The 25270-nt window shown below is 39.1% G+C and overlaps 1 protein-coding gene and 1 non-coding gene across 2 annotated transcripts in view; both read left to right on the plus strand.

Annotated features, from left to right (window-relative positions):
• Positions 1-25270, plus strand: part of FRMPD4 (FERM and PDZ domain containing 4) — a 409280-nt gene that overhangs the window by 199617 nt on the left and 184393 nt on the right. The window lies entirely within an intron of this gene.
• LOC147416247 (U6 spliceosomal RNA) lies at positions 18208-18306 on the plus strand. The gene has a single exon (XR_015184252.1). It is a non-coding gene; the product is annotated as a U6 spliceosomal RNA (small nuclear RNA).

Consider the following 25270-nt stretch of genomic DNA (forward strand, 5'->3'; position numbering starts at 1 on the left):
ATAACAAAGCTTATGATTATGTACTGTCTGCGGTATGTTTCAGTAATGTAGAAAGAACTGCTGACCTTCACAATAAGTGCCTTACATTTGTATAATGATGTTTAGGTCCTCTTCTTCCAAAACCTCTAAATACTCCAGTGGGTGTTAAGTATGATGGAATACTCTGTGGAAGTGAAGAAGTCGTTACTGCTTCTGGCAGTCTTGTGGTTTTCTTTTTAAAGCTTCTTAAAATGCATAAAGTGATGCATATGACAAAAGATGTGCTGCATATGGAATGCTCAGTATGGATCATTTCAGGATGTATGGCAAAGGAAGATACGGAAGTCGGTGACAGCGTAGATCATAAAAGCAAGTGAAGGAATGTAGTTTACAGAAGGTGATGCAAAGCCAGCCAGCGGAGAACATCCACACAAGGGATGTTTTCCAGCTCGCTGCTAGCCATACTTGCAGAGGGTACCGACCAGCCTTAATGGTGTTAGATAACTTCAAATACCAAACTGTATGCAGTGGCTGACAGTTTGAGAGAGAGGTTCTTGTGGTGACACACATGTGGTGGCAGCTCGTGCAGGAGGAGGGCTTGCTTTGGAGAAAAATTTTTTTTAAAAAAAATTTCTCATTTCACTAGGCCATTGGAGGTTGGTAAGGGCTGAGGAAAGCAGTCAGAGGAAAGAACATGCTGCTGTGTCTGTCCCTCGAGTACCCTCTTCAGTTGTTTTCTTTTTTCTTTTTGTTTTCTCCCTTTAAAGGAGAGTGCAAGCTGAAGGAGCAGTAGACTAGTTAGTTGGCTTGACTTCTTTCAAAGAAAATAGTTACGCTGTTTGAAGGCTCCTGGAAGAAAACAGTCTGATCACGAAGAAAGCACATTAAACCAAGTCAGTCTGTCTCTCTGTTTCAGAAGAAAATTAGATACAGTGGATGTTTCCTCTCTTAACTTCCAGTATGAGTCTTGGTATAATGTAATGAACGTAGCAGGGAAACCTGGCTTAGGTAGCACAAAGTAAAGCAGAGTACAGCTGGAAAACTTCCTTCCAGTTGTCAGCAGTTCACTTGCAAACTGGAAGTTTTGCAGAGGCCTGATGTTGCTCTGCATTTCTGTGAGTGGGCTGAGTGATGAAGTACATGTACTCTGTTACATTTCAAGGTGACATTTCCTCCTTAAGGGTCTTTAAGGATAGGTTAGACAGTTGTCAGAATGATGCAGGCAGAGCTGATCCTGCCTTGAGGAAATAGATGTAGCCAGTAACCTTTTCCAGTTCCAGCCCATTTCCCCATTGCTGCCTGGCACCTGCTAGCTCTCTGTCTGAGACCTTAGGGCTGGGGAAGGGCTTTGTTTGTTTGCTTTGTTTTTTTTTTTTTTAATATGCCAACATTTCCAGGGATGAGGAAACTTCTTTTCCTGTGTTTTTGCTTATAAACAGAAGATCATTACGCTAATCCGGGCCGGTTGGAACTTCACTAGAAGCACCTTAGCTCAGTCCTTCCTTTCTGCCCAAGGTGAAGTATTGTTTTTTGAAAGGTCTCCTGGCTATCATGTGCATTTTAACACTGAAGACAACTGCAACAGTTTTATGTAACTTGATGAAGCACTGGATTGCTGTGTTAGAACACTGTGTTTTATATACATTCACCCTAAAAATGGCTTGGTGTTGTCAGGGCTACAGGGTACTACAGAAATACAATTAAAAAGTGTAGATTTCATTATCATTTGAATGTGATAAGTCTTGCATAGGCCTTTTCTAACATCATCTGAAAAAGAGTACTGTATTTCAACTGTCCCCTCCAACACAGTCAGTTCTGGCTTCTTAAAAGGCCATAACACCCCCAAGATCATGGATATTGTTTGTCTTTTTAAATGCTTAGAAACTACTAAGCTCATGGGTGTTGTCTGTCTTTTTAAATGCTTGAAGAGGGATTTGTGTATCTTTCTTTATTTCTACAAATATTTTGGTCATCATGTTTGAAATGCAGTGGTAGTTCTTAACAACAGGTTCAGTGTAGAGCATGCCATTCCTTAATTAGCCATTTCTCCCAAAATACGTGCAAGCATATAACTGTTATCCTTCCTGAGTTGCATATTTAGGTTTTACTCATTCCATTGGGTCGTAGCAGCCTGGATTAGAAGGTACAAGGTGACCTTTGTTCAACTCTAGATTAGGTCAGTGGCTTGCCACTAGTTTGGTACCTTCTTCCTACTGTGCTGTCCTGGTCCAAGCCTGATGAGGGGTTGTGTTTTATTTATTGTCACACTAAAAGTGCAGAAACAATTAATCGACTGAATTACCAGTTGAACACTGCTTCAGCTTAGGTGGCTTCTGTTGTAGGTGTGATCATCTCTCTCCAATTAAATACAGAAGCTACCAAGATTTGGGCTGTTTCTTCAGACAGGGTGTGTTCACTGGTTTGTTTTCGGAGGCTGAAGTACTAGGAGTTGTTTATTTGCTGTGGGACATGACATTTTAAGAAGAAAGTAGATGTGGCTCTGCACAGATGCGTAGGACCTAATCTGGTTAATTCAGAGATATACACGCACCACATGGACATGGATATACATACACACGCATTGCTTTGCAAATCTGATTTATTTTCTTCCCCTTTTACGACCTCATGCTAAAATAAAATAAGTGTCTATAAAAAGTGTTGCTCTATTTTGATATGATAGATTGTATCATGCATAACTAGTTTTCTGGGACATAGATGAAGGTATCTGCCATCTCTGTTTTACTATTGCTGCAAGAAATATCATGCAGTATCTACTTCTTCTAGTCATGATTTTGATTAAATTTTCTGCTTTCACAATTTATACATGGCTGTGTAACTTGGAGGAGCTGCTGCATTTCCAAGTAATAAATCTTCTGAAATAATAGGATCCTCTCTCATTGTACAGTAGTGTATCTGAGCAAGGCAATTGTTTAATCATTTTATCATTTCCTTTGATTGCTGCTTAGCAGTAGCTTCTCACTTGCACGTTGACTCTACCCTAGGCAAAGAACTCCATTTTGGTAGTCTGTGTAGAATGCAAACAAAAGTTTCTTTGTCAGTTAAACCATTAAGGAGCTCGTTTGTGTTTAATAGATAACATTTACATCATTAGTTAATGTAACATGTGCCCTTAAAGCTACAAAATTAGGTACGCTATATATATATTATGCGGCATTAATTGGAAGCTACATGTGTTACTAACAGCGTTTCAAACTTGTACTTAATAAAACTGAGAATCCCTGCAAAAATTTTAAAGCTCAGTTTCAAAATCCACCTGTCCCCAGTAAACCTGGAACAGAAATACTTACTGATGACGTAAATACTGTTATTTTTGTAGATTTACTAACTTTCTTTCAGAGACTCGAATACAGATGACCATGATAAAATATTATGTTTTTTCTCCTAATCCACTTTGTAATTTTGTCTGTTACTGTACTTTGTAATGGTTTTACTGACATCATTGTTGAGTTGGATGGGGTTGGAGTTGTGGAATCTCTATTTCTAGCCAAGACTCTGCTGTTGCTTCTGTGAGCACAGTCCTAACTTGTTTCCTTAAAAATGAAGGACAATTGGCACACAGGGTCTCGGTTTGTTAAGTTATCCATTGGTGTTTGCTTCAGGCAGAAACTTTATTTCACTTCTAACCAGTTTTTCCCCTCCTAAGCAGTATTTTTTTTCCTCCCTTTCATTTCCCCTTAAGTAGCCTTTAAAAGAATTGGGACTTAGCATTTTCATAAAACAAACAAGGTCAAAGTTTCAGACGTATTATTTTCTTACTGTCCAGATCCTTGTCTCGTATACCAAAATAATTGCTTTGCAATTCTGAAATACAAATGGCTTTTAGCCACATAACTGAGCTGAGGGGAAGATGCGATGGGCAGGCTTTTTCTCATTTGAGTGTCTAGCCGTTCACTCTTTTGTGCATAGTTTTATCTGGAAGGCAGTTTGCAATCCTGACAGCAAAACTGGAACGCGGCAGGGTCGGCTGGGGAGCTCCCAGGGGCTGACCATTGCATGGAGGGTGATAACCCTGCAGTAGAGGATCAGTCCCCTGCAGTGCTGGGGCTGAATTGGGCTGGAGCAGGGAGCTGAGCAGAGCCCATTCCTTTGTTTTAAGATTTGGGTATGTTTGTCTATTTAATAATGCTGATGTTTGGAGAAAGTTGCAAAGGCAAGCTATGCTGAGGTGGTTAGTGCTCAGTTCCTGTGTATATTTCTGTGTAATATATGTTTATTTCAAATAAGTGGAAGGGTATAAGATCAGTATTTAGACAACTAACTTCTATAGTGCTCTCAAAATCCTGAATCTTGCTTGTGAATCTCACAAATCCTGTGACAGCGATTCTTCTCTGATATGGGCGAATGAGTTATTCCTATTCCATTTAAGTAAATTAATCCTCATTTTCCTTTTTAAAGAACAGCAGTGGCAATACATAACATGTATTTTCTTTCTTCAGTGCTCAGGTCCTAGGTATGGTTAGGGGTTTAGCGTAATGCTTTGAATAGGAAGTAGATAGTGTAAGAACCCTATCTTCTTAGATAAGTGTTCCAAAAAACGATTAGAAAGCAAATACTTAATGGGATATTGAGCAGAGAAAGCTGTAATCTGCAACTGTCAAAATGTTTTCAGTACAGAAGCATGTATCCATCACGAGTTTATTTTTCCACAGAAAGGCTAACTAAGGATGTTAAATTCAGAACTCATAGAGAATGCCTTTATGAATAATACTTTTTTATAAAATAAAAAATATTTTTATAAGAAATACTGTAATAAATATCAATATGTTTCATAATATATATTTATGGATTATTTTTAAAGATCATATTTTTATGAAATATCTTTGTGATAATCTTTGACAATGACTGAGTCATCTGATGTTTAACACTGAGTGTTTTTAGAGGCTTGTTTCCATAAATGTGCTTAGTGACTTGTTCTGTGTTAAAGACTGTATCACAAAAAGAGTTCAAAAATTAGGTTCCTAAAAATAATATTTAAAAATAGCTTTTTGTTGAGTATTTTCTGTGGTCATAGGTATGCTCATGAAGGGTGAGTGGTGATCTGTCTTTGTGAAGGCTGCATTAAAACTGCAGAGTTTTTGCACCTTTTCCTTCCTATATTTTAAAATGGTTTCAGAGATGACTTATCGCTAAAGCAGAGACAATTTTACTGGTGCTAGGTGAAGGTGTGTGATCTGTCCATGATGGTGTTTGGTGTTGCGTAGTAACCTGCATGTTGATGTGAAAAAGCAACTGAAAAATTGCAAAGGCTATCTCGTCTTTGCAGGAAGTGGAGAATAATTTTGTCTGCTGAAATAACTGATGCAAAGATAATTTTTAACTCACAGTGTTTTGGATTTTTTGCTATGATGCCAAATAATTTTCCTCAGTGATGGAGAACTTCTTTAAACCAAATAAAAAATAAAAATACAGTGTTTTGCAGCATACGTTTTTTTACATACAAAGGAGGTATCAATTGCTGTAGAATTTATTCAGAGAAATAGAGTATGGCTTTTATATGTTTATTAAATGAACTTCTCTTGATTATAAATAACTGAAAATGTGTAATCAAGTGGTTTGCTGGTGTTTTTTTTTTGTTTTTTGTTTTTTTTTTTTTTAACAATTGGCTACTTAACTGCATAAGTATGCCAGATTATTTTTTTGGAAGGGTAGGGGTGGGCAGGGACAACAATTGCTAAAGCTCTAAGAGTTTTAACATAGGAATTTTTCCAAATGCAAGCATATCTTGATTATGATTCAGTCAGTCTTGTGTGAGTATCATTTATTAACCTTTCAAGGGACAAGAGCTGGAAACTTCTAGTAACAAAGATATTCATAGATGTATTGAAATTCTAGACCTCTGGGGCCGGGGCACGGTGGTGGGGGGTAACATGGTGTGTTCAAAAAGATGATGCTCAGCACCCCCCACAGCTCCAGCAGGGTTTGTCTCTTTTCCTTGCCTGCTGAGTGATGGCAGTGACCATCCTTACACCCCTCTTCTCCACATGCTTTCATTTTTGGAGGTACTAAGTTTTTTTCCAGTAAAACGAGATGTAAACTACAGACAAGTTAAATATGTTCAGTGATACAGAAATTCTGCAAAGGATAGGGGACAGATGTCAAACCAGGAACAAGGCTTTGCTTGCATTCAAAAGAAGTCGTTCTCGCGTGTGTAGAAAACTTCTTCCCTCTAGCTGTTTGTGCCCTTCCTCTTTCTCTCCAGCTGGGTATGGGATGCCTGAAATCAACCGGAAAACTTTTGTTTCACAAGATGGAAGTGCCTGGTGACATCCTGCTGAATTCCCACAACATAAGTCAGGGCATTGCTAATTAAAATATGTTATGAAAATAAAGTCTAATGTAATAGAAGACTAAACAGTAGCACTTAAAGATGTGGAACTTAGCCTTATGTCACGTAATACTTGGTATAGTAATAAAATACCTGATAAAGTAACAGGATATTACTTAGCTATATAATTATAGTAAAATAATGGGCACTGACGAGCAAGGTTTCTGGAGGACTATTCTGTTTCACGTCCTTATCTAAAGGACTCTTAAGTATGTTGTTTAAATCATTGCAAGGAAGATGGCAAAACTAGAAATTACTGTGGAATGGAAAACAAAAATAAATATCTTGAGATGATGTAGATACAAGCTGGAGTTCTGTAAAAGGAAAGTAAGAAGTGCATGAGGGACTGGTAGTGAATTATAAACTTATGCAAGAATTGCCTAATGCAGGATTTTTTTTGTCGACCTGAGAATTAAAGATTAGCTATGTAAGCATTTTCTACTGATCTTTTATTTAAGGCAAACCCATTTGAAATGTGGTTTTTATGTGGAAACTTACTTTAGATTTGGTAGCTGTAGTGATGGATTTGGATTTGACATAGCTTTAGGATGAAGTGAATGGGTAAAATAAGTCCACCTCAAGAAGTATGTCTGCCTGTGTCCTTCTGACATGAAATTGTTGTGCCTTTGTGGTTTGACTGTGACTGACTTGGTCTATTCTGCTTCGAAAAGAAGAAGATAAGAGATACTAGAAAATAAAGCATTGGTCCAATTGAATGGTTTAGTCTCTATTTATTGTAGACATTTCTGTAAAATTAATTCCTTCGGTGTTCTAGAGTTAGGTTTCTGGAAGCTTCCTGGTGACTGTGCTCACATATGGAGAAAACCCTAGCTTTTATAGTTTTGTGGCTCATCTGAGCTACTAAGGGCATGGTAACAAGTGTGTACGCCATCATTTTGCTCCTCCTTGTGCATAGTAGAGTTCAGTCAGACTCTTCTATTTCTGTGTCTCAGTCAGTTCAGAATTATAATGGCCATATAGCTGATGAGTGTTGCAATTGGTATGTTGATGAGAGTGATTTAATGCTATTTGTTCTATCTGAACCTTTCCTACAACACTGCAGTGATACCTTGTCGTTTTTTCTCTGAAAATTTCAGCCTCTGAGGATACTGTCAAAATGGTAGGGAGTCAGAACACGATGCTTCCTCTGCCCCCAAACATGTTGTGTAAAGGGGAAGGTGGGACATCCTGGACGAACTATGCTGGATTACTGCTTGTTTCTTTTGGGCATTTTCTGCATCCATAATCTTTGTAGCCATTTTTAGATGACGGTAACATGAAATCAATCATCAAAATCCAAAGTACGGATTGTGATGGATTCTGTCCTTGCAGTGCTCCAGCATGTGCTGTCTTGAATTTGATATTGTCTGAGCAGATGTTCACAATTTACCTTTCTGGTACTGTCTTAATAGTACAAAATTCTTGTATTATAAAAAAAAAGAAAAAAAGAAATAGTACTTACTGCATTTGTCTGAGTTTGGCTGCCCCAGCTGTTTCCTTGTTTCCATTCATGAGTTGGATTAGAGGGAAGAAGTGGCAGGGAGAGGTGGATTTCTCTGCAAAGCAGGCTGCAGACCAAAGAACAACATGGGGGCAGCGTGGTGCCCATGTGCACAATTCCTCTTGACATTAATGGACATTACGAATATAAAGTGAGGCTAGCATGCAGTGATTACACATGAAGAGCCAGGTTATTATTGTTAATGATGATGTGTGTATGTTTCAGCGAAGGCTGGATTGCTTCTAATCAGTTTTGTTTTCAGTTCCTTTGTTCAATATGAGGTACTTCTGGCTCCTTAGTTCTTGTTTTAAATAGGCTTCCCCTCTGTTGCTGTCTGTGAAACATTATTCCATCTCTCAGTTGATGTATGCTATGCACTTTTATTTCTGCTGTTCCTTTTTTTTTTTTTTTTTTTCCCTGTTCTTCAGCTGTCGAAATAAGCATATTTTCACATTTATAACTAGCACCATATATAACCTATGTAACTATGAGGGAATGTCACGGATGAGTGTTTTAGATGACACAAAGAATTTGTAGAAGTGAGACTTAACAAAGTTCAATGGCAAAGTTCACACACTACATGAAGGAAATATACAAGGAAAAATAGAGTTAGAATCCATTTGGAATGATTTACAGGGTGGTGCAGAAAGGTAACTGAGACCGTCCCATTGGTCTGAATAAGGTTCAGAATGGACCCTCTTGCTTTCTAAACTCTTTCTTGGAGAGGAGTTTAGGTGCAGCTAGATCCACTCCTTCCAGACTTGGTGAACAGTTTATGGCTAAGGGGTTATATGTGTGTATGGCTGAAGGATTATATATATATACTCAATCCTTTATATCACTTAGCTAAGATTTCAGAGCTTTGGCATGCTTATTCCCAATTCACTTTTGTCTGGGCATCTGTTGTTAAGTCTGTGACAAAGTTTGAATCCCAGGTTTCCTGAAGCAGACTCCTGGGCATCGGATTTTATACAAATAAATAATTTAATAGACTGGTACAGCAGCAGGGTCAGCTCATGCGGAGTGCCTCTGGAGAGGGGTCCCAACTGAATAAAGAAATCCTTGGGCAATTATACCCTTACAGACTATTCTCTTGTCCATGATGTGACAGCTCTGTCCAATAGTAGTATTTGGGTCTGGAGTCTTCTTGTTCCTCATTGGGTCCAATAGTGATTCTGGCCTGACATCTGACTCCTTGTTGAGTTTCTTCACTGTCTCCAGACAGGCCATTACCTTGTGTGCTTGCACCTGCTGTTGATGGCTGTAGCCTTGAAGCCTCCTTATCTTCTGATTTTGACAGGTTCTGGAGGCCCTGTTTTGGCTGAGTAAGTACATGTTCAGTAAATCTAAGTGCAAATTTACAGCTTGTGGCCTAAGGCTTCAGCAAATGTAGCTACTCATGCTAAGTAAAGCTAAGCAAACAGTATACTAAATCACACAACTTTATATCTTGAAGAGATTCAGATTCATTTTATTTAAAACTTACTTATTTAAGCTAAATGACTAACGTTTCATAACATTGAGAGGAGTCCCTGCTCAAGGGGGGAGTTGCCTGGCACATAGTCCAGTTGCTATCCAGAGAGAACTCAAACTGGGCTCATCCAAGTATCTGTCATTGGAAAAAGATCTTGTTGCTTAGAGGAGCAACCTTGAGAGGCGTCCCAGCTCAAAGGGAGATCACCGCCATGCAGCCATGCTGCCTAGCAGGTAGAGCTCAGAGAAGGCTCACCTAGGCTGTCATATTTATGGGATAAAGTGTTTGGCTTGTAGTCAAGTTGCATACAATGGGAGAGGCATGCAGAAGATTCCTTGTGCCCACAACGTATCGGTGCTCTAAGCTCATGTGCATCTGTGGTCACGGTGCTCTGCTCCTTTGTGGGTTTCGTAGAGGAGTTGTTGTCCCCGGCTGCAGCTCAGGCCTTTACCTCATTTGGAGCCGGTACAAAACTATTGCTAGTTTGGTTAAGGGGGATCGACTGCACCCATCCCAGGAAGGCAGTATGTTGAGGGAGCGGTTGGCAAGTAATGATGGATCGAAAGCAAGGGAACTGGGATTTTAGAGGAGGGAGGGAAGAGGAGGAGAAGCATTCATGCTGCTGCGGCTGAGCAGGCTCAGGTGGTTGGGAAGATGTGACCACGGTGAGGGGGGCTGCTCTGGGAGGGGTGCAGCTGCAAGGTAGCAATGTCCTGGATGGCACACATGCTTGTACTGGATTCACCAGGTGCAGCAAAGGAAAATCTCTTGAGAGTAGTGAAACTTGTTTTATACTAATTCTGTTTTATTGACATACCGTGTGGTTTCACCATACATTTGGTATAGTTTAGATGTATACTGCTGCTGAGAGAAATGGCCAAGCTCTTTCTCCTCCTCCTCCTTCTTCTCCTCACTAGCTCCTTGCTGTGTTTCCTTGGAGCAGTTTGTTGATTCAGTAGAAAGCTAACCTATCTCCCACCCTCCCTGGCCTCCCCTTCTGCACTCGATATTGACACTTCAACCCTCCGTCACTCACTCACAGCATGGCTACGTGATTGCTAAATGCAGCGCAAGGGAGGCCTGCTCAAAGGGACTGTGCCTTTTGGTGGCTCTCTGAGTTGGGTAAAATTAAACACACCAGTCTGTGCTCTCAGCCTCTGGCTCAGGTGCAACACATTGCTGTGTCTGCGTTCATCACGAGGAGGGCACTTGGTGATCGGATGGGATCTCACATGAAGAGTGGAACTTTGCCTGATGTCTATCAAAAAGGTTTGTGAAGCGAGTATAATCATCACTGTTCTCCTGTACATAGGAAGTCTCTTCAGGACACTCAGGAAAACCTTAACAAATTTGATTCACTGATAGATGACAAGCTTTATTTGTGTTCTTCCCACCATTCTGTTCCTCTCTTGAGTTTCTCTATCTGGTAATCCAGCCTGAGATAACCTCTGTGGGATGCTTCGCACCTCGCTTTACAATGATGCTAATGGTGAAACTTCATGACAGGTGATGTTTGGATGTTAGGTTGCTCATGGCAAAGAAAAAAGTAAGAGTGGCCAAGCTTAAAACACCTCCTATTTCAAAAAGAAAAAAAATCTGTTTCATCTGGAAATGAAGATTTAGCTGTTAAATTAAGAGTCTTTATTTGCTTCAGAAATCTAAAAGAAAAAAAAAAAAAAAGAAAAAAAAAAAAAGTTTGGTGGTTTTGGTTACTCTTCCCACATGGACAGAGCCCCAATATGCTAATTACCATGGAAATTAAATTTGTTAGAAGTGCCATTGGTGAATCTGAATGGTGTGTATTGTTCAACTTGTTAAATGGAGCTTTCAAAGAAGAAAATAACCAGAGTAAGTTAACCAGAAGGAAAACTTAACGTGAAATTCATTGTGTGTCTCAGGGGGCCTTCATGAAGGATACCCTTCCTCTTTTCCCAAGTAAAGGAAGTAGGAGATGGGCATTTTGAACAGAAGAAACGTTTTACATTTTATTGTTATTGTTTAACTTCAGTCTACGTCTCCTAACAAATCAAGGGAGGAGCCATGTTGTGATTTAAACTGAAAACTTAAGATCAGACATATGAGTAAACCCAGAGGGATTTGCTTCCCAAGACATTTCAGAGCAACTCCATTGAGTTAATTTCATTTATTTCCACTTTGAAAAAGTGCTTCATTTAGAAATTAAGTGAGAGTTAACTCCAGCAACTCTAGTTTTGTGTGGTCATCACTAGTTTATCAAGCGTGGACAGTACTTTCCAAAAGATTTTTATTACAGATTTAATAAATAATTTCTAGCTACGTTTTTGCTTTCTTTACTGTGTCAAGACTGAGAAGTTTCTAGTGGCCTTCAGGCAACTGCTTAATTTACCTAATGCATATTATGGTATTTAAAAAGAGATCTCCATCTCTGTGAAAGGAGGTACAGATTAAAGGCCTGGAATAGCTGACATAGCAGTTGGTTTGTGCTGATACTTTATTTTGGCAACCATCAGCTTTCTGACATTTAATATTTGCAGCTGTTCTTAATAGGGCATTAGTTTATATGCGTTCAGTAAAGATTTCCTTTCTTTAGTCACAGTAGAAGGAGAGAAATGTTACTTTGCACTTGTTTGTTCTTTCAGTTATTTCTTTGTTGTGCTAAAAGGTGTGCACGCAGTGCACCACAGAACAGAACTAGGTGGGAAAGGATAGAGACTGCACAAGTCGGGGAAGAGAGTCCAGATTTGGTCCATGGGGCAGAGTGAGATAATTATGGCAGGAAGAGAGAGGTGTGAGACAGTGAAAATATGTTGGATTAGGAGCTCTTTTGGGGTAAGAAGCAGAAGGTTGCATGCATCTGCTCATGATGCATACAGTTTGGCTTTTACCCATGTATCTTAAAGGTTTTTTTCGACAGAGAATTGGATTCACTTTTAAAATGCTAAGGAACTTTAAAAACAGCCCACCCTTTTTCTTCCTTTTCCTTCTGCAAAGTACTTTGCAACTCTGAATTTCTTCTAGGTATACTGTTGGCAGAATGTGAATCCTGAACCTTTAACTCTGCAGCACAGGCCTCTTACAGCATGAAGAAAGAAGCAATTTTGATCATCTTGGGGAGCGAAGTGCTAGAAAGAAGCTTGATATATTGCTGCTTTGTATTAAAACTGTTTGGTAGGCAATAGCACAATAAATGGAGACCAGGAACCAAGTTCAAGCTTCAGGTCTGGGAGGGGAGTGCTGTCTGTAGGTTAGTGATAAAAGAGCCGAAAAAGAATTACCTCCTGTGATCAGTACAAGAGTCTGTTAATTTATTGGCTTGGCAACAGTTGCATAGAGCTGCTACTTGGGTGGGATAAAATTGCTTTAGTTTACGGAAAAGGGTAAGAAATCTTTGTTGTAAATAAAAGGCAAATGGCGACCTTGAAACATGTTAAAGCTCTGTTAAAAAGAGGCAGAAGCACTGATTTTCTGCCTTGGTTTCAAAAGAAGGATGAAGTGTGATCTAGTTGGAGTGATGACATTTAATTAAAATTGAGCATTCATGAGAAGCAAAGGTATGATTTTGTTTTGTTCTGGCTTTTTTTTTTTTCCTGTAGATTTTCAGGTAGGACATATGTATGGTCATTGAAGCCTTCTTGTGAAGCTTTCCAGTATTTTGATTTGAATTAGTGCTGGTTGCAGTTCTCACAATTTTCTGTCAGAAGGTACAATAATGACACTCATAATGAAAAGAGAGGGGAAAAGATATGAGGTAGTATCACAGTATCACACAGTTACGCAGCAAAGATGGTACTTGGCATTTTTTATTGCTTGGTTGTTTTCGTTTGTGTTTTTATTGTTTTGTTTTATTTGTTTGGATTTGTGTTTTGTGTTTTTTTTTTCTAGTTGCTTTAATAATTTATTCAGTGAATGTTGTGAATCTGAGATTGATGAACAAAATATTGGCAACTACAGAGCTTGACCCTGCTTCTGAATCACTCTCTCTCAGGAATGAGTACTTGTTTTGTTCTCAAGTGACCATTTGGCACACTAAATTAACATCTCTTGCCTGGTGTAATTGCAAGAATTCCCTAAGGAAATGATACCATACCTTTCCTAAACAGTAACAGAGTTAACACATGATATGTGAATGAGATACTCTTAAGTCCACCCATGCTCACAGTATTAAAACGCCAAGCCAAGTTTGGACTTAAATACTTGTTTTCATTTTTTAGCTTAGTTGTGTAGTTATGGTCTTAGGGAGTTAGTGATGAACATTTTATGGGAAAAATACCTATTGTACTTCAGAAATTATGCTTGATTAATCTGAATCCAGTGTTAATAAGGGGCAGGAGGCAAATGCTCTGAGATTGTAACTAGTCAAAGGATACTTCCTCCATGCACCCCAAGTCCCCTTGTGCCGAATATCCCAGCTGTGTTAATCTTGAAGATCAGTGGATTATTCAATTGCCTTTTTATTGGCAAAGATTTGTTTAAAAATCTACAAGAAGCCACCTTCTTAACCAAGCGAAGTTTGATATGTCATGAAGCTGGCTTCAGAGAGGATCCTCCAGATGGAAGCAGATGGGTCACTGTTCCTGTGTCTTGGGCACAAAGGACACTTAACCTCATTTCTTCAGTTAGTCTGGTGTTGGGATAGCTGTTGAAATCAGGCTAGGAAAAGTGTCCTGCCCTGTTTTGCACAGCTGCAAATGATAAGGAGTTTGCTTCTGGGTATGTGAATTCCAGGTCCTGACTGTTTTATATTCTGTATTTTTGCTTGAAGGATAATACTAAGATTGAAACTTTCTGTTACTGCTAACTAAAAGTATAACTAATATAGGGCTAAATGCTTTGATGGGGAAAAAAAAAATCCCCAAACCAGATGCTGGTGTTAATTGGACACTGAAATGCTTCAAATCATTCATTAGCCTGTAGGTACATTGTTCCCAGTCACCTGCAGTTTCATTTCACTCAGAAAGTGATCAGATAATCTTTTTTTAATTAAAATGACATTATAAATTAACCTGTCAATAGATGGCATTAACTTTTTCAGTTTTTCAGTTCAGTTACAAGTGGATGGATTCGTAGCAGTGTTCTCTAGCCAAAAGAGAAATATTGGTTCCAGTGCTGAGCTGTTAAATACTAATGAATAATTTATTTAATGAATTTTGTCTTCCTCTGTTCGCGATGAGGCTGGCAGAGCACCAGCCTTCTCCAAATGTTCCATTCTTCAGAATTACTCCAATTTTAGGGGCCTTACTGCTTTGATTTTGCTACCCAGGATGCTAACTCCTTTGCCCGATTCTGGACTAGATGAGCACGTTGTCTGTTAACTTCCCTGATCTGGCTGAGAGCCATTTTTGTATTATAGCTTTTTGCGGGAATGTGTATTGGTAGCTAGTTTTTAGATTTGGTTTCTGTGGAAGCTTAGCATGTTTGTTGTGCTGTAAACCTGATTGTGTAAATGATCATGAAACTGAATGCACAGTGGCTCAGACATCAAAGTGAATTAAAAATATGTCAAACTGCAGCAATATTTTATACTGTATCTGGTTGGATTCAGGTTATTATACTCTTTTCACAAGATTAATAGGTCTTTTGGAAAAAAAGTGAACTGTCTCCAAAAGCATTACTGGAAGAAAATTGGCTTACATTGCACATCTAGTGTAAAGAAATATGTAATAAAATTATTTTCAGGAGTCATAAACACTTGTACTAGAGGAGTCAAAGCTGTAGGTCCAGCTTTTTATTGCTGAACTTTTGATTGCTGAAGCAGCTCTCTTTAGAAGATTCTCTGCATGCGTAGTATCTTTTGACCTGATTTAAAACCAAAATGAAGCAAACACTATGAAGTAATCTGGTGTACTGTGCTACAACGAAAATGAAATTCAGAGTCCCTGGAAGGGGCTTATGCTGGAAGTGTTGCAGAGATCTGAAGAGGTAGTCCTGAGGCGTGTATGGAGTTGGTGAGCATCATCACTGCTCTTGTTCATGGGCCGCTGCTGCTGCATTTTAAGCTCATGTGCTTCCGCTGCTGGCTTGCCCCATGCCCTGCAGTAATCTGGTTTGCAGAAAGACACTTGACATTTTAAGAATTTGTTTTGTACTAGTTTTTCTCTTTGTCTGTCATCTTCTAACATTTGCATGCGGTTTAAAATAGCACTGTCCTTACTACCTCAGCTGCTGCTTGAAGGCTACCAAATCTGCTTCTGTTGGAAGAGATTTTGTTGTGTCTTTTTTTTCTCCTGCCCTAGACTAGAGACTGTTAAGTTTGGAGGTTGTTACAGAGGTCTGAGAAGATGTTTTTCCTTTTGAAGTGTGAAAGAGAGAGGCACATGCAGAACTTTGGACAGAGGGCAGGAGAAAAAGGACTTTGGTATTCATTGCTGGACCTCTTCTGGGAACAGTTGTGGGACTGGATCAAAGTATTTCAAGTGCAAATGCAGTTTGCTTAGTCCCTGGACACAGATTGTTTGGCTTACCTGGTCTGTCACAGGCAATAGGTTTCAACTGGTCTTTAAAATCAATTGGTGCGATAATGTTTATGGTACAATGGCTTTTACTGAAAGTCTGTGTCCTGTAGGAAACCAGGACTCAGATCCTGAACATACGTGCTTTGAGCAGTGGTCAATTATTTGATAGCTGGCTCTTTTCCTGCTAACTATTTCCATGACGTTATATGTGATGTGACCCACAGGCATATTGGGATCTTGAAGTGGAATTTTTTTTAATTACTGTTTTTGATTGATTTGAGAGGGAATGGGGTGTGTGTCTGAGGATCTGCTAGTGAAAATAAAATAACAAAACCAAAACCAAAAATCCGAAGCCACAAGGCACTAAACAGTGTGATTCGGTTGCATTTATTCTGCCTTTGCAAAATATAATAATTACTTTTGAATTCCTATTTCCTGTCTGAATTAATTGCATTTTGTACTCGAATGTGTGTTCTTCTGAATTATTCTCTTCTTAATGGGCTTCCTGCTTAACTGCATTTTTTATTCTGTGCCCTTCATAGTAACGTAAATGTTTGTCTTTATCTCCTATTCCCTACTTTTTGTATATTCCCCCACAGTTCATACATTTCAGCAGTGCTGTGAGCTCCCACTCTGTTTTCCCTGAGTTCACTGTAGGTACCAAAGGCTGTTGATTTTGTCAGTTGGCAGTTTCACCTGTTTTAATGAAGGCTAGGCAAATTCTACGTTACTGTACAATACTGTAGCAGTGAGGGCAGGAGAAGAACTAATATTGCTCAGGGACTTCCAGAGGATCTGTAGTCTTGAGGAAAATGTGGAGAAAGTGTTGAATAAATAAAAGAAATACTCATTTTTTTACATTTCTAGTGGTGCTATGACTCACCAGGAGACAAGAAAAGATTTTCCTTCAGCCTCTTGCAGAGGCTGTACATAAACTTTGCTTAGGTTCTTGAATGGTAAGTAGAAAATTAAAGGTTGGCAGGTGTGGGGTTTCATCCTAAGTCTAAGAAGCTGCTCTCAGCTCAAAAAGACAGAGAGCAGGCTGTCTTCCCAGGGAGCAGACCTAGTTGCCCAGTCTGAACATCAGAAAATACTTCACTTGAGAGAGTGGTCTTCTCTCCCTCTCTGGCCAAAAGATATTCTTATCAATGTAAATTAGCACCATTTTAGGATTTCACACTTCATTTTGGCACTTGCAAATGAGCGCAAGACTATTTTCTTAGCAGCAGGCGTGGTTTTGCATGCTGTGTGGAGGGGTAACTGTGTGCTGATCTGCTGTCGTCCCCTTCCTCATCTCTCTGTTGCTATTGACAGGGCAATTGTGGGAATCTCCACTTCTTCTGATTTTATTTTTCAAGTGTTCAGCTTGTCTGGGGATTGAAAATCTTCAAAATCTTGAATCTTGAAACCCAAAATCTTTTCAGCAAGAGAGCTTGGGTGTACTTCGAATTGTATGTGCTTAAATTAAGGTCTATGGCTTTGGTGGATGGATGCGTTTTGGCCGTTCATGATTGATTTAGCTGCCAGCCTGGAGTTACTAAACGAATGGAAATTCTGTGAGAGACAGCGCCAACAAGCAAGCGCCTATTCTGACTTGCTCATTACGCCAGACAACAAAAATGTTGTGAAGCTGCATACACTTGCATTGTGATTAGTTGCATCACTCATTCATGTTCTGCAAAATAAACACATTTAGATGGCTGACCAGGACAAGCATTTCAAGAAGTAATGGTCTTTAAGAGTCAGCAAAGACATAATTAAGCTGAATATTGAAAAGTGCTTCACAGCTGTGAGTACAGTTAATCAATGAAATGGACTCTAGGAAAAGCCAGTGATGTTCTACATCAGCTTTCAGTCCTATATTTTTGGGTCCAAGAATAACGTAATTAATACCCTACTGAAGGCGGTGGAGACCAGCCTTCTGACCCTCAATGTGGGCAGTAACCATCCATTATACCTACTGGCTCTGAAGCCTTTTGGGGAGCTGCTGTGCTGTAACCTTGATGGGGACGGGAACGGGGCAGGTTAATTCTCAAGATGAGGTGCTTTTATGTCAATTATAGGAATAAGGATCGCTTAAGAGGAAGTTGGTGATGGTGTGTTCAGCATTGACATAGAGCACAGTAGCACGACAATCACGGTACAAATCCTTGAGCTCTTCCTTAGTAACAGGAAATGTGATTTTCCACAAGCAGAAATTTTATGCTACTGTGTTTCAGCTATGAATGCCTTGGTCTTCAGAGCATTCACCATGAGGCTATGATGTTTTAGCCGTATTTACATACCTTAATTGCTAATCTCCTGGTTTTACAAACGCTGGTCTTGTGACAGCAAATTGATCAAACTCTGAGGTTTCACTTTCTGCCTGGTGATTAAGCTGACGGAACAAGACACGGACAGGCTGCTGTCATCTGAGCAGGTTTGCTAATTTGGGGTTGTTGGAAAGGGGCAGGAATCATCCAACCGGCATCCAGTTGTGCTCACTTTGGCAGCACAAAAATTGAATGATACAGAGAAGATTAGCATGGCCTCTGCACAAGGATGACATGCAAATTCATGAGTATTCTGTATTTTAGGGAAGTGGTCATGGCACCAAGCCTGTCAGAGTTCAAGGAGCCTCTGGATATCACTCTTAAGTCATACAGTTTAGTGTTAGGTAGTTCTGTGAGGAGCAGGGAGTTGGACTTGATCCTTATGGGTCCCTTTCAACTCCAGATATTCTATGATTCTGATTCTTATGAACAGGAGGGAAAGGGAAAGAGAAGTTGGCAGAGAGTGAAGTATAAGGAAACCACAAAATAAATTGGAAAAGAAGAAATCGCATAGCAAAAGGAGAGGTTGGAAAGATTAGAAGAAGTGATGGAGAAAGATATTAAATGAAGGAAATTAAAAGTGAAGCGGAATGCAAATAGGTGAAAAACAGAGAACCGAATTGGGAGAGGAGGAGGGGAAGAAGGCAGTGATTTAATAGTGGTACACTTTATTTAAAAAAAAAAATGAATAGCAGCGATAAAGAGCATCTAACTATAACAGGTGTGCAAACATGCAAAACCCACTATTGAGAAAATTTCTTATATGCATATTGGTAGATGCTTCACTTGGAACGCTTTATGTAAGCCATACGCTTTGTGTGTCTTATTTAATGGCCCTTCGTTTTTAAAGATATCTGGGGGACAGTGGTCTGGCAAGGTGAGGATGATGGACTTGGAAATCCTCTCTCCCATTCTACACTACTACTAATGTATAGGTAAGCTGGTAGTCTAGAGTGGTAATGGACCTTTAACATTAGATGCAAGATGGATGCTAAATAAGTCTCTACATATAAATTCCTTTGAGTGCCTTCACCCCCCTCCCCATCCTCCCAAATAGGACTTTTATAAACACTTTTGTTTGGGTAGAAATTTTGGCTGTTATTTTGTTTTTTTCAGACTCCAAAGCCTGACATCGTTAGGCTTTTCTTGACAAAGATGAATACCAGAAAAACTTGAGTTACAAATAAAGAAAGGTAACATTTTGCTATGTAACCTATTCATTTTAAAAAAAAAAAAAAAAAAAAAAAAAAAAGAGAGAGGTGGCCAGAGGGAGAAGAGCCGTAAAGTGGAAAATCCTGACTTGTGTGAGTTATTGTAGCTCCACTGCTGACATCTTTATGTATCAGGAACAGAGGAAGCAAATCTGTCATATCTTTTGCTTTTCAGTTGATTTGTAACTACTTACATCCAACTTTTCAGGTCTATTGGACTCCTACCTTGGGTAAAGTGAAGAAATAGAGTGAATGCATTGTTGAGGAATTACAGTGCTTCCAAAGAAGTGTGTGATTGGAATAGGTATACAGTGTTAGAGAAACTTCCTGTCTGACCAGTCCAATTTATTGCTAGGACAAAGCACTTGAAGGTTAAATCTGTGGTCTTCAGAGATTAAGATGTCTAACTGCTGTTGAACTTCAGTGGGGTTTTGGTGACTAAGTTTAGTTTTTGAAATTTCTGGTCCTTAGACTCACAGAGCTGTAAATGTCCCCTTGCAATTCTCTGTTTTGGTTTGGTTTGTGCTGTCACGCAGTCTCCTCTTCATGTTTTTGCACAGTCACCGTATACTAAATGAGAGCTAGATAGGCGTATACCCCTACGTAGAGAACCTCAATTGGCTGTATGAGAATTAATGTAGTTTAACAAAATGGTGAGCTTAGTTTTCTCTGCTAGTTTAGGTTATACTTTGTATTGCCTTTTGAAGAAGTGCTTTCCAAGATAACCTCTTTGAGGAAGTCTTTGTGTCAGCCCTTTCTGTTTGCACTTGGTAGAGCACTCAGTTAAGCACTGATTTGGTGATCTTCTAGTAATAAATTTCTGTGTGTATAGTTGATGTGTTAGGGGTATTCCTCTGCAACATGAGAATTGGTTGGTTGCCCCCCCACCCTCCACCCTTGCTAGCTATATATTTTGTTAAGGTTTCTTATGAACCATCAGTACATTTACTCTTGAGGTCGAGTTTGTTTTCTTGTTAGCTGGCTGGTGACTATAGGCAGTCAACATAATCTTTTGAGTTTCTGCAGACAAGCGTGCAGCTACCGCTGTGTTTGGTGGAATCCTTGGTTGGTACAAATAGGAAAATGCAATCTTATTCATTTTTTTGTTGGTGCACAGGATGGTATGCAACTCAGAATGAAATTGGGCCGTGGCTGGAGTCTTCTGCAGAGAATGAGCATCACTGTGTGACAGAGATTGAAAGTCTTGAAGTGTTTTAGTCCCTGCTTTGCTTCTATTTGAGAGTTAATAGCAGCAAAGAGGACTTACAGGGTTCAGGTGGGGTAAACAGAGCTTAGCATAATAGAACAACTGCTGTACTGTGCACATGGGTGGTGCTTCCAGTCCTAGTTTCTGAATACTGCCTCCTCGTTGCACCTCTCTGCTTGTTATGACTAAGGGTAAAACAGTTGAAAAGAAGTGTTTGCTCAGTAGGCAAAATAGAAAAGTCTCAATATGACTAAAAAACACCTATTACTTTTCCTGGAATTATTCAGCAAGGGACATACTAGAAAGAGGGTAACTTCTTAGCTCAGAATAAAAATTAACAAATCAAATTTTGAAGTACCAGGTAGTTGACGTTCTTTCAGCTCTTAGATTGTTCCCTCCCACGCGTGTCTTATGTCTATAATGTTAATTAAGTTGTATTGCAGTTAGTAGTCTTTAGCAGATCTAACTTCTGTCAAATGGAATGTATGTTCTTCAATCCGTCTATCTTCTACTTCAAATAGGGAAGAAGGGAATATTTTTATTGTCTGGGGGTTTTGTTTGGTTTTTGTTATTTTTCTTGTTTTATTGGTGCTGGTTTGGGGTTTTTTCCTCCTGTTGACTTGGGGGGGGATGAGGGTGTTTGATAAATGGATGCCTTAAGCTTTCACCCAACCTCCATATTGAAAAAACCACGAAACCCCCATATTGAAGGGGCAATAATTAACGTGCAGCAGTCTGTTTTGAATAGGAACAAATAGGCAACTGCCTGATACTGAAAATCACTAGTAGGCGATTAAATGTTGGAATGAGCAAAAGTATGAAAGTTGCTCTGCTACCTAGAAAGCCCTTGATGCTCTTTTTCCTCACCAGGTAGGCATTTCCTTAAATGAGTATGGAGGTATAGTGCACATGGAGTCAGCAATGCTGCTTACACGGAAGGAAGATATTTTAATTCTTCAATGCAAGTGTGAACTGCAGTCAGTAAAGTGTGTGGGGGGGGGGGGGGGGCGGGTCGAGGAAGATACCAAATGAAAGCGCTGGAGGTCTGATTCAGCAAACTTATGCACGTGACTGTCTTAATTAGCTACGCCTAAGCATATGAGCCTTTACCAACATCAGCATGTATTGCATAAAAACTCAGGATGAAGCCAGAAGGTAGAAGAATTAAATACTGGTTCATGCAAGAATAGTTGATAGTTTATTTCTCTGCCTTTCAATTGGAAAATGTTATGTTTATAATTTATAATTAATATAGTTCTCTGAAGAGCATTACTTTGTCATAGCTTAAGTTTCCAAAATTGTGTCCTTAAATTTAGTTTTTCTGTAATACAGTTGCCATGTCTTTGCCTTCCTCTGGAGGTGCTCTTATTGCAGGCCGTTGGGGATTAAAGAGAAAGAAATGAGGTTCCTTGTCTCTATTTCCAGAAAAGGTGGATTGCCATCTTTACATGATGTTATCTTCTCTGCTCCACTAAGATAAGTAGCTGATGGAATGGCATCAACAATAGTAGGTAGAATAGAAAGACTCTGGAAAAAGATTATGTCATATTTTCTTTTTAGCATCTTGCTCCACTGCTGAATGTTTTCAAAAACGGTTGGAGTTGTGTGTCTTCCTACTCTTTCTAAATTACCACCAGTCTTGCGTGTTAAACTTTAAGGATCACGAAGAATTTAAGCAGCATAATTTTGTCACACTGGGGATACTGCCACTTTGGCATGTCAGCCCATAAAGCTGCTGACAACTTCCATGATAACTCCTCAACACAACATGCCCTGTTGTGTTGCAGCTGTTAAGAAAATCTTGTTTCAAGGAGTGTGAGACCTTTCTGAAACTCCAGTTGTACTTTGTGGGGTTACGTTAGGGGGGATCCTTTCTCTGGGGTGCTGAGGAATCGAGATTGATCCAGGACAGTCAGTGGAAATGCATGGTGTACACCCACCCATCCTTGAGCCAGGTGGTTGGACACTGCAGAAAATTCCTGGGGTCAATGCTGCAGCATAAGGTGATAAAGAGGTGGTGTTTTAGTAAGGACATAGTTACAGAATGAGAAATACAGTGTTAAGAGGAGTGAATGTTAGTTATATAGTGAAAAGAATGAAGAGAAACAAATAAATGGAAAAATCAAGGAAGATAAAGAACCCGTGAAGATAAGTTATATTTTTAAGGCTTCATTTTGTTGAACTTTTATTGTTTTAACAAAGATGATAGTGAAAGGTATTGCCGTAGATAGCACTTTTCTCAAACTCAATATTGCTTCAGAGATTTTCATTTACAATGCCAGCATCTCTGTTCTATTACTTTTAATGTGCATTTTTATTATGACTAGGAAACCATATTTTTAAAAGAATAACTTTTTACTTCCTTGCTGTCTTGGAATGGAAGGTTTTTGCAACAGAGACTTATTATCTGCCCGTATAGAAGGTGATTACCACGTGGAGAATGCTCCTGAAATATAAATAATGTATTGATAGGAACTGTAGACCTGTGTCGGTGGAGGACTAGAAAAACTGAATGTTTGCCAGGCTCTTTTATTATTTATCAGAACTGGTGAAATCTAGTTGTCACAGCCTAAGATACCGAAAGATCTCAGAAAAAAACATTCTTTTTGTAAGTCATGCTTCTTTAACTAAAAATTACAGTTGCACTAGTAATGTTCTTTGAAGGGCTGCAGGCTCTAGGAAGTTGGTTATGGTTCTGTAGTTTGGTTTTTGTTTCTTGTTTGTTGGGGTTTTTTAAACAGATTTTAACCCATAAATTTTTGCTGACAAGTTCAGAAATTATTAAATTATCTCATATGGAGCCCTGCTACAATAGAAAAAATTACTGGTTTTAATTAAAATCTTGTTTGTATCTTTAGTTAAACTACCAGGTTTTCTTTTGAGAACCACAGAGCCAGTTTATAAAATGGACTTACCTTTAGGCATATTTGAAAATCCAAGCCCTTAATGCTTTTGGAAGCCAAAATAGTTTTAAAAATCTGATTGTTAATAACCTGAAAATTAGCTGTATGCAATATTAGCAGAATATTTTTTAATTTCCGTATCACACGTGAGTGCTTGGAGTAGCAGGGTTGATTATTTTTTAAGTATTCTGCATTGGGTTATAATGTGTGTGTCACACATAGTGTTCCCGTAGAGTACTGAACGTAAATACAAGTGTACAGATAGCATCTGGCCATAAAAGAAGTAGAATGGTTGCAGGCATGCTGACACACGCCAGTGAGAAGAAAGACAGCCCTGTAATAAAATCTCATTGAGGATGCAGAGAGTATGTTTCAGCATTAGGCATTCTTCTCATGTTTCACATAAATGCATCCTCTTCTCACGAGAGGATGAACGGTGCATTTTCACCGGCTCATTCAAATTGAATGTTGGTAAAAGAAGAGTCTTGAGCAAACACTGAACAGTCTGACATTTTTTAAAGCCAGGAGAAAGGTTAAGCTGTCTGCTGTTTAAACTGCTGTTTATTGGATACTTATTTGCTGACCCTGTGTATTGAAGGTGGTGTTGAAAGCATCATTGGCAAGATTTCGGACGGCTGCATAGCACAGGTCAGGATTATATTAAACTAAGGCTATTTTGACAATAAAGTTTAGATCTTCATAAGTAACTTAGTGTGTTGGGTTTATGTCTGAGGATAGTTATATTGTATTTTGCTGGGAGATAAAAGAGGGTAGGATGTGCCTTCCTTCTGTATCCTTTCCTTTTCTCTCTCTGTTTGACAGCACTGCAGCTGTAACTTTGCTTAGAGCTCTAGTAAATGAGAAACTTCAGTAGATATGGCATTTGCTAACCAGAACATTTATTAAAAATAATTAAAGATAGACTTCACTATGGATGTTTTGGTTTTATTATTTGTGTTTGCTGTTGCAAAAGTAATGTAGAGCTTACTGAACCCGAACTTGCTAATTTTCTCCTTAATGCGCTGAGTGGCTACGTGGAGGAGAGTCACAGTCATTCTTTTGGGTGAAGCACAGCATCGTCTTGCAGTGCCTTAAGGTACATTTTAAAAGCATCACTAGTTAATTATAGAAAGAAAAGGTAAGGCTATACATGCACACTAGATTTAATCTTGCTTTGCTCTCACAGTGAAGAGATTAAAAGAACCAAGGAATTTTTATGTCATTCTGAATTATTCACCTGTTTAACTCTCCCACCCTGCAACAGACACACACACGACCACCACCTGTATATATAGATGAATATCAGAAATAAATGCCTTCATTATCTCAGGGTGTCTGTATGATGGTGTCTTAAACAATAATGCAAGTCTTGTGTAATAAACACACCTGAAGTTTTTTCCTTCTCTTTCTCTGCACACATGCTCTTTCTCTGTTTTTATTTATTTTTTTTTTTAATTTTGAAGGCACCCTTTCCAGGGCTTTAATGCTGATTAATTATTTTTCCATGTCTTTCCCAGAGACCGGGTAAAATGTATTACAGAACAGCTGCTGCGGTGAAACTTTTGTGTTCCTGGTTTGAAATCTGACTTGCTTAGTGAAAGGAGTCTGCAATATTTGCTCAAGTGACCTGTTGCTCTGAGAAGATATTCAAAATGAGAGTGAATTACTTAAAAAAATACGTCTGTGTGTATTTCATTTATATATTTGAATGTATGCTGTAGACATGGTATCTAGAGCTGTTTTTTGTCTATGCAAACCAGCCTTGTGTATTAGTTACGTAAGTGGCAATGTCTTCAGCTGGCTTAGACGTTCTTCATGGACGTTCTGGATCAGAGATTCCTACAGGAATGTGCAGCTAATCCTGGGGTTGACTGGCTCCATTTGGATGATTTACACTAAAGGTGCT

The sequence above is a fragment of the Leptosomus discolor genome, chromosome 1 (assembly GCF_034619465.1).
Source record: "Leptosomus discolor isolate bLepDis1 chromosome 1, bLepDis1.hap2, whole genome shotgun sequence".
NCBI classification, from domain to species: domain Eukaryota; kingdom Metazoa; phylum Chordata; class Aves; order Leptosomiformes; family Leptosomidae; genus Leptosomus; species Leptosomus discolor.